This window comes from Festucalex cinctus, chromosome 20 (assembly GCF_051991245.1).
Source record: "Festucalex cinctus isolate MCC-2025b chromosome 20, RoL_Fcin_1.0, whole genome shotgun sequence".
Lineage (NCBI taxonomy): Eukaryota > Metazoa > Chordata > Actinopteri > Syngnathiformes > Syngnathidae > Festucalex > Festucalex cinctus.
Window position 1 is genome coordinate 5,808,975 of NC_135430.1, and position 11,629 is coordinate 5,820,603.

Genomic DNA, 11,629 nt, shown 5'->3' on the forward strand with positions numbered 1-11,629 from the left:
TTTCTTAGAGTGTTTTTTTTTGGTTTTTCCGAAGCAAAGTGAGAAAAGCATGGTAGCGCACAACAAAGATGGAAAGGGGCCAAAAAAGTTCTTCTACAGATCATCAGCTCAGATGCTGCCATTGCGGATCCAACAGCAAAAAACCTCAGACGCAAAATCAACTTTGCTACCAAACTTTTTTGTTTGGTTGGTTTTATCCATCAAACAGTGATATTTTTAACATTACCATTCCAAATTTTATTTATTTTTAATCATAATCTGTGATAAAGTTTAGGACTCCAAGTCAAATTTCAAATAAATCATAATTGGATGTGGGCCCAACAGCAAAAACAACCTCAGATGCAAAATGTAACTTTTTTGTTTGGTTGGTTTTACCCATAAAACAGTGATATTATTTCTAACATCACCATTCCAAATGTTATTTATTTTTACTCATAATCTGTGATCAATTTTAGGACTCCAACTCAAATTTCAAATCAATCATAATTGGACGCGTTCCAACAGCAAAAACAACCTCAGATGTAAAATGTAACTTTTTTGTTTGGTTGGTTTTACCCATAAAACGGTGATGTTATTTCTAACATTGCCATTTCAAATTTTATGTATCGTTACTACCGTATTTGGTGTCTTTGAGAGTAGTACGTTGTGATTTTTTTATTTTTTGGCTGCTTTTAAACAGGGAAAGAAGATGAGTTTTTTTAATGATTTATTTTTTTAAACATAACCTGATAACGTTTTAGAGAGAAGTTAGACTTCCAAATGTAATGTATTCAAATGACTTAAAGTGGTATCACAAATGTTACAGTGCAACAAAAACATTTCAGGATGTAACCCTGATGACAATTTCAATTTCACAAACAAGCTTTGATTATGTAGTTTCGTATTAGCCTTTGTCATTTTTAATTCTTCTTACGGCCTTATTAAGCGCCTCCTGTCAGCTCCTCATAAACAAAGCAAGACTTTTTCCATGTGATCAATTCTGTGAAATAAGGACAGTGCAGATTTTTTGGAATCTTCTACAATTATAGATATGTTTTGAAATCAGTTCCTTCCAACCACCATCTGTGCAGGAACTCTATAAGGCATTCCGGAATGAGAGTACAGGAAAAAAAAAAAAAAAAGTGTGTGAAGTCTGGCAGTCGCGGCCGACCTCACTGATCTTCCTATCTGCCTGCTACAGCCACGTCCTGTGGGGTCACCTTGTCGGGGTTAATCTGCCATTTCCGTGCTCAACATTGCGGAGAGTTTTCTGCGTGTTGCCGTGTGTTTGTTCACGTAACCGGTCGGTACCGGCAACAGGCCCAAGCTAAGCTTGCTGTTTGCCGACAACGGAGATGCGCCAATAATACGGCACTGCGCTCGGTCAACCCTCGAAAATGAAAGGAAATGAAATGTTTGGGGAAAAAATGTTCTCCCTAAATATGTTCCTAAACCGCTCATTCGAGTCACGGGTGATCTAGAGTCTATCCAGCTGACTTTGGACCAGGGGCAGTCCTAACTCAGTTAATCTTGTTGAAGCCTGCTTGGATACGAGGTGAAACATCTTCTAAGACGACCACAACAGTCCAAGTTGCCACAACACGGGGGCAGGTTACACAATAAATAATATATATAATAATAATAATATATAATATATACTTGGCTTGACTTGGTGTGGTCTCCAGGCCACAATGCAAAGACAATGGGGATTTTAGGTGCAACTCCAAGATGACTGTTCTTGGTTTTGTAAAAGGAACTTCACCAAAAACTGCCTCAAGCGTAGCTATTGTTTACAAAATAGAACTCTCTATATACGGTTGTTATCGCGCGAACTCAACTCTCCTGCGTGAACCCCACGTGATCTTGTAGTCTGGCGGGCGCAGATTTCCGGACACGCAAAGTACGCGGTGTGAATTGCAGTCCGTGCGGAAGCCGTGCAGAAAACGCACCGCGTCCTTTCTGCAGTGAATTGGGCATTATAATCCCCCAAAAATACGGTTTCTAGTAAATAGCTATATTTCAACGGGATTCCAAACCTGAAAACTGTCATCACAAAAATCTCGTTACCTTTAGTTGGCCATGAACTACGTACGCTACGTTGAGCAACTAGCTGTTAGCAGCTGATCCTCCGTTTACTTCCACACTCCCAATAGCAATCTGAAATTTTGATTTGGAGAAATTTATCACCCTGTTCTCTCCGTCCCAAAAGAGGTTTCGCCTGCCTGTCAGACCTTGATTGAAATTTTCCATCACGCTGTCGAGATGGGCCGGTGTGGCTCAGTGGTAGGGTGGTCGTCATGACACTGACCGCCGACCGCTAGTGTGTGAATGGGTGAATGTGATACTTTCTAAAGTGCTTTGGGCACTAGAGCTAAAAAAAAAGAAAAAAAAAGCGCAATATAAATAGCAGTAGGTTCCATTCCGAGATTGTCGGCTATCATACGCTACGAGAGCAAAAAAATTTGGCAGTTTTACAGAAAAAAGTAGGCGGCGGTTCACTACATGGGTCGGCATCATTTATACTTCACCGCGTCGAGTGTTTGAGCATAATTGTGGACAAGACCTGATTGTTCTTCTCATTCTTGTGATTGATTGGCGCACGAACGACGAGACACTTCAGGCATTTTTGAAGCGCTCCAGATGGTCCCACCACTCCCAACGGACGGCGCGCTGATGGCTAATTATCCTCACCGGACCCCTGAGGAACTCTTAAGAATAAACAACGCTGATGAGTTTTGTGATAGGGAAAGGAATTGCGGCGCGATTGATTGGCTCTCGGAGGTATAAGCTGATTGTCAGCTGGCACGCACGACGTCGCGCGTCGGCTTGTTAATTACACTCGCAGGCGAGCGAGCAAACCCCTCGGGATGGGGCCGTGTCGGAGGGGGGGGGGGGGGGGGGAAAGTCCTCCGCTTGAAGACGAGCAACCGAGCGCATGATTTGATCGACATTGGCGGACCGAGCGAGTTCCTCTTCCAAGGGGTTCGATCCCGAGAGCAGACGCTTGCGCTTCCCGGAAGGTGTCAAGTGCTGACTTGTTTTTCTTTTATCCCCCTGAAGTCAGAACTAAAAGTTGTTCCAAAACTTGTGGAAGAGTTTGACAGACACTAGCATTAAGCTAGCTGTCATCTGCCAGAGACGCTAATGGGATTTCTTATTGGAAGTGATTCCAATTAACAACATACATGTTGCATTGCAGGTGGAAACACCTGAGAGCCAAGTATCACAAGGTGTTACATATACATATGTACAAGGTGTTATATATACATATATATATATATATATATATATATATATATATATATATATATATATATATATATATATATATATATATATATGTTTTTTAGTATGGGCTTTTTTTTGTGACCTTTTATTTTATTTTATTTATTTATTCAATATCACCAACCTACCCACAATATTGTGATAATTATCGTAACGTGCCTTCAGATCGTGATATTGTTGATGTTTGGATATCGTTACATCCCTAGTCATTTGTAAGGATGTAACGATATCCAAACACCACAATACAATATCACGATATGAAGGTCACAATATGATAATTATCATGACATTGTGGGCAGGTTGACGAAAAGATCACAATATTGTAAAAAAAAATGAGCTCATACTTAAAAAAAAAAAAAGACAATATTGTGCTTTTGTACTGCAATGCTTATAAACAACGTCCAATCTCCAACACTTAATATTTAGTTAGTTAGTTTATTCATTTTTTCCTTTCGGACACATTACAGCTTACATCAATCACATCACATCATTTGCAACATTGACATCCGAAAGAAGGGCTGACGGGTAGAAGCCGAAGCTTATTCGAGACCCGTCCCCATCGACCCATTACTATAACGCATCAATCATATACATTATTTAGAATAGTCATTAATTTTTGTCGTTATCCATCCCATACTATCCCAGACACTGCTCGCTCAGTTCATCTTGAATGTCCGTGTGTAGATTGTGGCTAGTCCCAGTCATTTGGCACTGGTGAGTCGGTCCCCAGACGCCACCAGCAAGCCCACCCCGCCAGGCGAGCAGCCAAGGCAAGCGCAATTCTTCTCTTTCACCAGTAGGGTCTTTGCTGACCTCGGATCAGCTTTCACACATGTTGTGCTTTCCAGAAGAGTAGATCGGCTTGCATTCGGCCCATTGCGATTCAAGCAATTTCAGCCGCGATTCTGGTCAGGTAGCACCACTGGTTGCTAGCACGTTGTCGATCTGATGACTCCTGTGCGCTGCCCAGCCTAGCTCACCCAGCAGAGCGGCCCACGCCAGCTGCATTCCAGGAACCAGACCACCAACCCCCATTTTGCGTATTGACAGCAGATTCATTAGAGCCACAATACAGCCTTATCATGTAGCCTTGACTGTTAGAACAAATGTCCAAACGGAATTCGAACCAGACAATATTTAGATTCAAACGGGAACAGCAATACATGTTAACAATGCAGGTGTATAAACAAGAGTTAGCCTTGGCAAAGTCAGCAAATAATCATATACAACTCCAGCTTTGGGTAATTAGTGATGTTGTTGTTATTGTTGTTGTGATATTGTGAATTACTGTTGTCTCTCAAGCGCCGCCAATTCCTAAGCTCCTTTCACGATTCGTGTTTTTAGTTGACCAGAGTTATCTTTAGTTTGAATAAAAATTCGGCAGTCTTTTGTCCACGTGCTTTCGATAAGTCCATTCTTTCTCATTTGTCGAGCCTTTTTGGCGATGTCAGCATTTCGTTTGGTGAGGTTTTCGTTGATGTAGACATGTTTCCCACGAAGCTTGTGACGGTCTCTCAGAAGCGCAATCTTTTTCTTTCTGTCAACAAACCTGATCAGAACTGCCGGTGGTCGTGCCCCTCCAGTTGGAAGCGAAAAGCACATCTGAAAATCAACAGTTAGGATCAACAGTTAATCCCAAATCTCTGAGTTGATGTGTCACTTGCTGTTCCACAGTCTCGTTCCCTGAATATTGGTCAGAATCTTCCGTGCTCGTGCTAGCCGCAGCTCTCGAAGGGCCACGGCGCGGCTTGATCTTGATACCGGTGACTATCACATCGTTGATACGAAGATTTTGTTCCAAATCATCCACTTTTTGTTCCAAGGCAACAATGCGTCGATCTTTTTCCTGTGTCTCTTTCTTCAATTGCTGTATTTCCTGAAGAAGTGGCTCAATGCTCTTCTTCATTTCAAGTAATTCGGCAACCATTCCACTGAGTTTTTTAAGAGAAGATTTTATCTCCTCATTCTCGTCAGCTCTTTTTCCGCCAGGCATTCTGCAACAATGTAGTTAAAAATCCCAATGCAAAAATCAACAAGTAGTTAGATTCACGAGCGAGTGCAGGAGCAAGTACAGACGCGTCCTTCCTCAACAGATGAAATATGAAAAAAAGCTGAAAATATTGACTCGGTTCACAAGTTATATTACATTCCCCTTCATCCATTAGTGTGGATTTTAAAAGTATAAGGGCCAAAACATGCCTTGTGAAAATTAAACTGCACTAAAAACAACTAGCCACCAGAGGGTGCTAGAACTGCACAAATGGAAATCAACCTGACATTTTTTAACAGATGTGCTGTTTTCAATATTGTGACATGACAAAAAGAAAAAAAAAGAAAAATAAATAAATAAAATATATCGTGACATGACAACGACGATATATTGTGGCAGTTTTAATATCACGATATGGCCGTTATCGTTACATCTCTAGTCATTTGACCATTTTCAGGATCCTTTAGACAAAATTCTGGAGTTTTTGTCTGCTTGCAGATTGATGAGGCAAAATTGAAAAGAATTTTAGTTTTCGTCATTGCGTGTGGGTTGACTTTGACAGTAAAGATTGATGACGATAGAACCTGAAATTCTTTCAACACAGCTGATGAATGTTGAAAAATGTTCAAAGTTTTCACTTTGCAACATGTCAATCTTAAGAAGACCACAAAAAAAAAAAAAAAAAAAAAGTCTTACAAAACTCCAAGAAGTCATGTTGGGGTTATTTGACCATTTCCAAGTGTCCTTCAAAGATGAACTTTTAGAGAATGTGTATGATTACTAGCAAATTCAAGCCATATATGATAAAGATGGGTGAAAGGAAATTGTGAATAATTACAAATGTCAGTGCGTGTGGGTTGAATATGACAGCAAAGATTGATGAATCACCATAAAACACGGGCGAGACTTGTATAACTGAGCTCATGAATATTATGAAAATTCAGCCCAAAGCAAAGTTTCACTTAAGCAACGTGGAATTTGAAAGTTATTTCGATCATAAGCAAGAAGCACAAAATTGCTGGAAAAGACTTTCCACTTTCCAGTTTGGCTTTGAACCATCCAATTTTGGGTCATTACAAACAAGGACTTTGAAATATTTTGTCTAATTGCTGCCAAATTGGTATGACAAATACAAAACAGATAGACCAAATTAAATTGCAATTTTTTTATTTTTTTATTTTTTAAGTTTTTGTCACCCACGACTTCACCGACGAACTACAAGTGACGTCACTCTACAATGGCGACTCCTTCGGAAAAACAGACCATGAATGGTAAAACACAATTTACTTGTGTATAAAACTCTTCATTCATAAATATTTAGCATAACTTCACGTAACGCAACGTATGTGACAGTATGCCGCTATCCCCCTGTATGAAATTATACTATTCATAAATATGATGAAATACTTATGAAATAAGACAAAAACAATAAATGAAGCAAAATTATGAGAAAGTAAGTTTGCTGGGGGTCAAAAATGAGTTTTAAAAACGAAAATAAAAAAATTTACCACTATCCGCCATTTTGGTTGTTTACTTTCTCCTCGAACACTTTCAGGTCGTAACTGGGAAAAAACCCAACTCGGATAGATCCGACCATCCTCCAATGCAGCATCTAAACTTATTTTTGACCTCCAGCCAACTTACCTTCTCGTAATTTTGCTTCATTTCTTGTTTTTATCTTATTACATAAGCATTCCATACAGTTCAGTAGTTCACCGTATAATTTTTTTTTGTTTTTGTCGCACTGTGCTTGTGGAGACCAATAATACAGGAAACAATGTCAGCACTTTTTTTTTTGTTTTTTTGTTCAGTGTATCTATTTCAAATGGCTGTCGTCTATAACCCAACCGTCACTTTTCCACCAAGTTCAGCTCAATTCGGCCTTGTAGTTTTTTTGTTTTTTTTTATACGGGTAATCAATCCGTAAACATCCCGGGCAGAGTTTAACAACAAAGTCAGAGGCCTAAAATAAAGCGTTTATTTTGTCTCTCGTTGTGTGAGAGCACACAGCACTTCCTGGCTGAGAGCAATGAGCCGAGCTCGGTCCATTTGCCGGCGTCGTAATGAGAAAAGCGCAAAAGTGGAAACGTCGGCAGCTTAGCTTAGCCGCTGAATAAAGTGGCCAATTTAAGGCCGACTCCATTCCGTCTTTGCGTGGCGCCCCGCGGGCGCTTGTTGAGTCGGAGGGAGAGCGCTCCTCATCAGTGAACAAAAGTGACAGCGTAATGACTTTGCTCATTTTCTATTTCTGCTTTTGGCAAAGTCGTTATTAGGCGTCAACCTGTGAATTTAGACGAGTCCGCCAGCACTTTGCCGGGACCAAAAACTCCGTCTGTGTTATTTGAGGGTGGAAACAGCCATGATTTTGCACATTCACAGTTGATCGACTGCACTCGAAATAGTAATGTGCTAAAGATGCTAACTGAGAGAGAGTTTGACTCCAAATTATCAACACAGTACATGCTACTCATGCTATAAATGATAATACTTTACACTTAATATTATACAGATAAACACAAATAATAAAAATGTGCTATTAATGTTCTATCAAATCTAAATTTGCCATCATTACGATTATGTTACTAAAATACTGGATTCTTAAATTAAACACTTAACTACTGAAACACAAGTTGGTTACACGTACACAGCATTTAATTATATTGAACGTTTTTCATTATATATGTATATATAATAGGGCTGCACAATATTGTAAAATCATGCGATAAGGTTCCTGAATATAGCGCTATCGATATTATTGCGATATTTAACATGTATTTAAAGAAATGACATTTTTATTATCTAATGAAAAAAATACATTTTTCATGCAGCAAAATAAGCAAACTCAATATAATCTTAGTTAATCAATTATAATTACTGCTCGATAATTAACTATTGAATGGCGGTGCACATTTTAGTTAGCGGCTGACTGGTCAAATTCAGATAAAAATATAAAATTCCATATGAAACTTATTGCATGTCTTTGCGATATGCATATTGCATGAGCCAATATCACGATTATATATATATATATATATATATATATATATATATATATATATATATATATATATATATATATATATATATATATATATATATATATATACATACATACATACATACAAGTATATTTAAGCACTTTTAACACATTCTGATTATGCAAGTGACCTTATGTCAAGATGTATACGCAAAGCGAGTAAGACGCTGAACAGCAGTACTGTGCAACAAGCACAGTAGTTGGAGAATTTTGATAATTTACTGGACATTCTATAATGAAAAAATGAATATGGTTCATGAATATGGTTCTTTGAGTGTAAATAAAAAAAAAAAAAAAAACACTGACAGTGTCAAGGGCGGCTGGAATCTGCAGAAAACTGAGAATCTGTTCAATTTTCATGCACACATTTCACTATTTATTATGAATATTGGCTATTTTTCAAGGATAACCCAAGGTAATGAAAATATGAATGAGGGGATTTCAAAGATGAAGAGGCCAACATTTGAAATGAATCGTGATTCCGATGCTCTGCTTTGTAATTTGTTCCAATAGTTTGACTTTTAAACCGTCAGTATAAATAATCCTTGGATGATTTCAATCCATTTTGCGGACGTGTCTCGTCTGAATGTCATGAAAACCTCGCCAATCTGGCGTCACTTGTCGTTGGAGGTAAATGAGAGGGAGTTCCGGCCCCCAGTTGGGAGTGTTAATCGGTAATCGCTTCAATTTCACACATCTGCGCTCGCATCAGGACCTTTTTTCCCCGACCGACTACGGCGGCGGCATGCAGAGCCGTGCTCGGGGCGGGGATGTGCTGCTCAATCCAATTTTTGCCGAGTCTGTCGCTGTCAGCGGGTCCAAATTGGATGCCAAAAAGAGCCCAGGTGGATAAAGCGCCATCAAATAAAACACACGCGGCTGACAGTTGGCTCATTGGTTTGGTTTTATAAGCAGCTACAAGCTAACGTTTGTTTGTCGATTCCTGCTTCCTCACCAAAAATACCTGCAAGCTTCAACGCCACAAAAGTTGTAAAAAAAAAAAAAAAAGTTGTAAAAAGCCTTGTTCACCTACCTGTGTCAGCCATGTTCCTGTTCTCTGTCAGTCTGGCCTTCCTGGGTGATTGCTGGTGGGCGGAGCCTCTTGTGGCACAGCTGTTGGCCATGACAATTAGCAAGCTTTCATCATTTTAAGGGAGTGCAGTATTTAAAAAGTGATTCATGTGGAACTTGAAGAAGAAGAAGAAGAATATGTGATCACGTCGCACAAGAAGTTAGCACTGTACTTCCTGCGTGATTCTGCAGCAATCCCTGTCGGAATCCGGGTCATGGCACCAAATAGTTAGTCATTCCAAGACGAGGCCCCCAGGGAAGTGTCGTACAGCCCTGTCACCCACAGTGGAATTCCTACACAACAGTTCTTGTAATGTTTTTAGGTGATTTTGCACCTAAATGAAATTCCAATACACTAAAAACGTGTTTACAACAAACAAGAAGTACAAAAACTATTGTTGAATAGACTCAGTTTCATAGTAAGTCTTCAGGAATTCAAGTGACGCCCCATATATATATATATATATATATATATATATATATATATATATATATATATATATATATATATATATATAATTTTATATTTTTATTTTAATTAAGCCATATTTTGTTATTCAACTCATTTCTCGACATATTCAAACTACTCCAACTTCAACATGTCCCAAATATTCACACTTGGCGTGCCATTATCTTTCTCATTGCTAACTTGTATCGTTTTCATTCAAGTCAACATTTTTCACCCCATAATTAATTTCAAATGAGCCATTAAAATGTTCAGTCCCATTCAAAATTCAAACTGTTCATCTCATTCAATTCACCTTGGGATCAATTTTCAGCACTCACCCTATTCCCACATAACAATTTACTGTAATTATTACTTTGAAACTCTTTGAGCATAAGGTCGTAATCATGATTGAGTCGCCAAGTTCCGACTTACAAATTCGGAATAGTAAACATCTTCTAACCCTTTATGACAGTAAATAATGTCACAAACATTGGCTGAAAATAAAAGTGTTCTGTTGCAACAGATTGGATTCTGGAACAAATGATCAAAAATCGAAGTTGCGCCAGCAAGGGAACGCGGTGCTGCTGAATCGCAACACACCCTCAGTGCAAGCTTTACCCTCCCACTGCGAGACGTAAATACGAACGTAATTAGGTTGGAAGAAGCGTTAGGGAAAGGAAGACTGCGAGCAGAAGGCGACCCTGACCAATATTATCCGTCTTATTCGCCGTAATCGCATGCACGTTCTGTTCCTGCGAGGCAGCTCAGCCGCTTTCTTATTGGATTTAAAAATAGAAGCAACGCTCCCTTGGGCCCGTTCTCCCACCGTGCGTGTGCGCGTGTTGGTTTCAATGAATCCAGCAAGCAGCCGACTGGATGATTCCTTACTTTGTACGGCCATTGTACGTCAAGTGGGAATGGCACACAATGAACTCTTTCTTAGCTACTTAGCTAACACGCTAACAAAAAAAAAAAGAAAAAAAGTCTGATAGCAGTATGAAAAATTGACTTCACACATACTGTTGTGATGCTAATTTTGTTATGTTGCAACATTAGTTTGCTTGCTTTGAAGTAGTGTTGACGATAAGCAAAATTTCTTGCGGCATAATGCGCTGAAAAGTCAAATTAATAGACATACGTTTTATTCACCGCCGGATGTTTTCTATCCCGTCTACAGCAGACGTCTTCAGTTATTTCTATGTAAAAAACAGCTAATTTGTGCCTCATGGTTTTGCATGAGCGCTAAATCTCCGCTCGCTCGCCACAAATGGTCTTTGATAGCAGCAAAGTACGCGATACAAGGTAACACAAATGTCGACTTTCAGTACGAGCTATTAGAGTATTGTATGTACATGTATTATTTTTGTATTGTGAGGAATCAGACTTAAAAAAAAACAACATTTAAACACATTTGCCTGAGAAACAACTGCAAGTTCAGTCTTCAGTCAGAAGATCTTTTCTTTGTGACCGCAAGCTTTTGAACACGCCGTTATCTGACCAGATGTACCGTTTTCAAAGTCGACAAAAATCACAGTCTTTGTTGTTAATTGGTGTTAAATCGCGGCGGCTCAGTGGAAAAGTGCGGACTTGGTGTCAATCCAAAACGCCGACGTGACGACGACGACGGCGTCTGACAACCCCGTCTGATGCGACGACGCAAATGCATGCAAATTGAACGCTGTCAATACTTTTGTTCGCATCCCAAACAATCGCTGGCTGCAAAATTTTTTGACGTTCCCGACAATGCCTTCATCCTCTTCCGGGGGGAACGGCGAACGCTAATTGCGGTGATTGACTAAACCGGAGCGAGGACGTTTTT

The 11,629-nt window shown here is 39.4% G+C and overlaps 1 long non-coding RNA gene across 1 annotated transcript in view; it reads right to left on the reverse strand.

Moving 5' to 3' along the window:
• The window catches only part of LOC144009266 (uncharacterized), a 22,784-nt gene extending 13,377 nt beyond the window's left edge, over nt 1-9,407 (reverse strand). The window contains exon 1 of the long non-coding RNA XR_013280881.1: nt 9,325-9,407. This is a non-coding gene — a long non-coding RNA (uncharacterized LOC144009266). The remainder of the gene's footprint in view (nt 1-9,324) is intronic.
• Nucleotides 9,408-11,629: the final 2,222 nt, after the last annotated feature.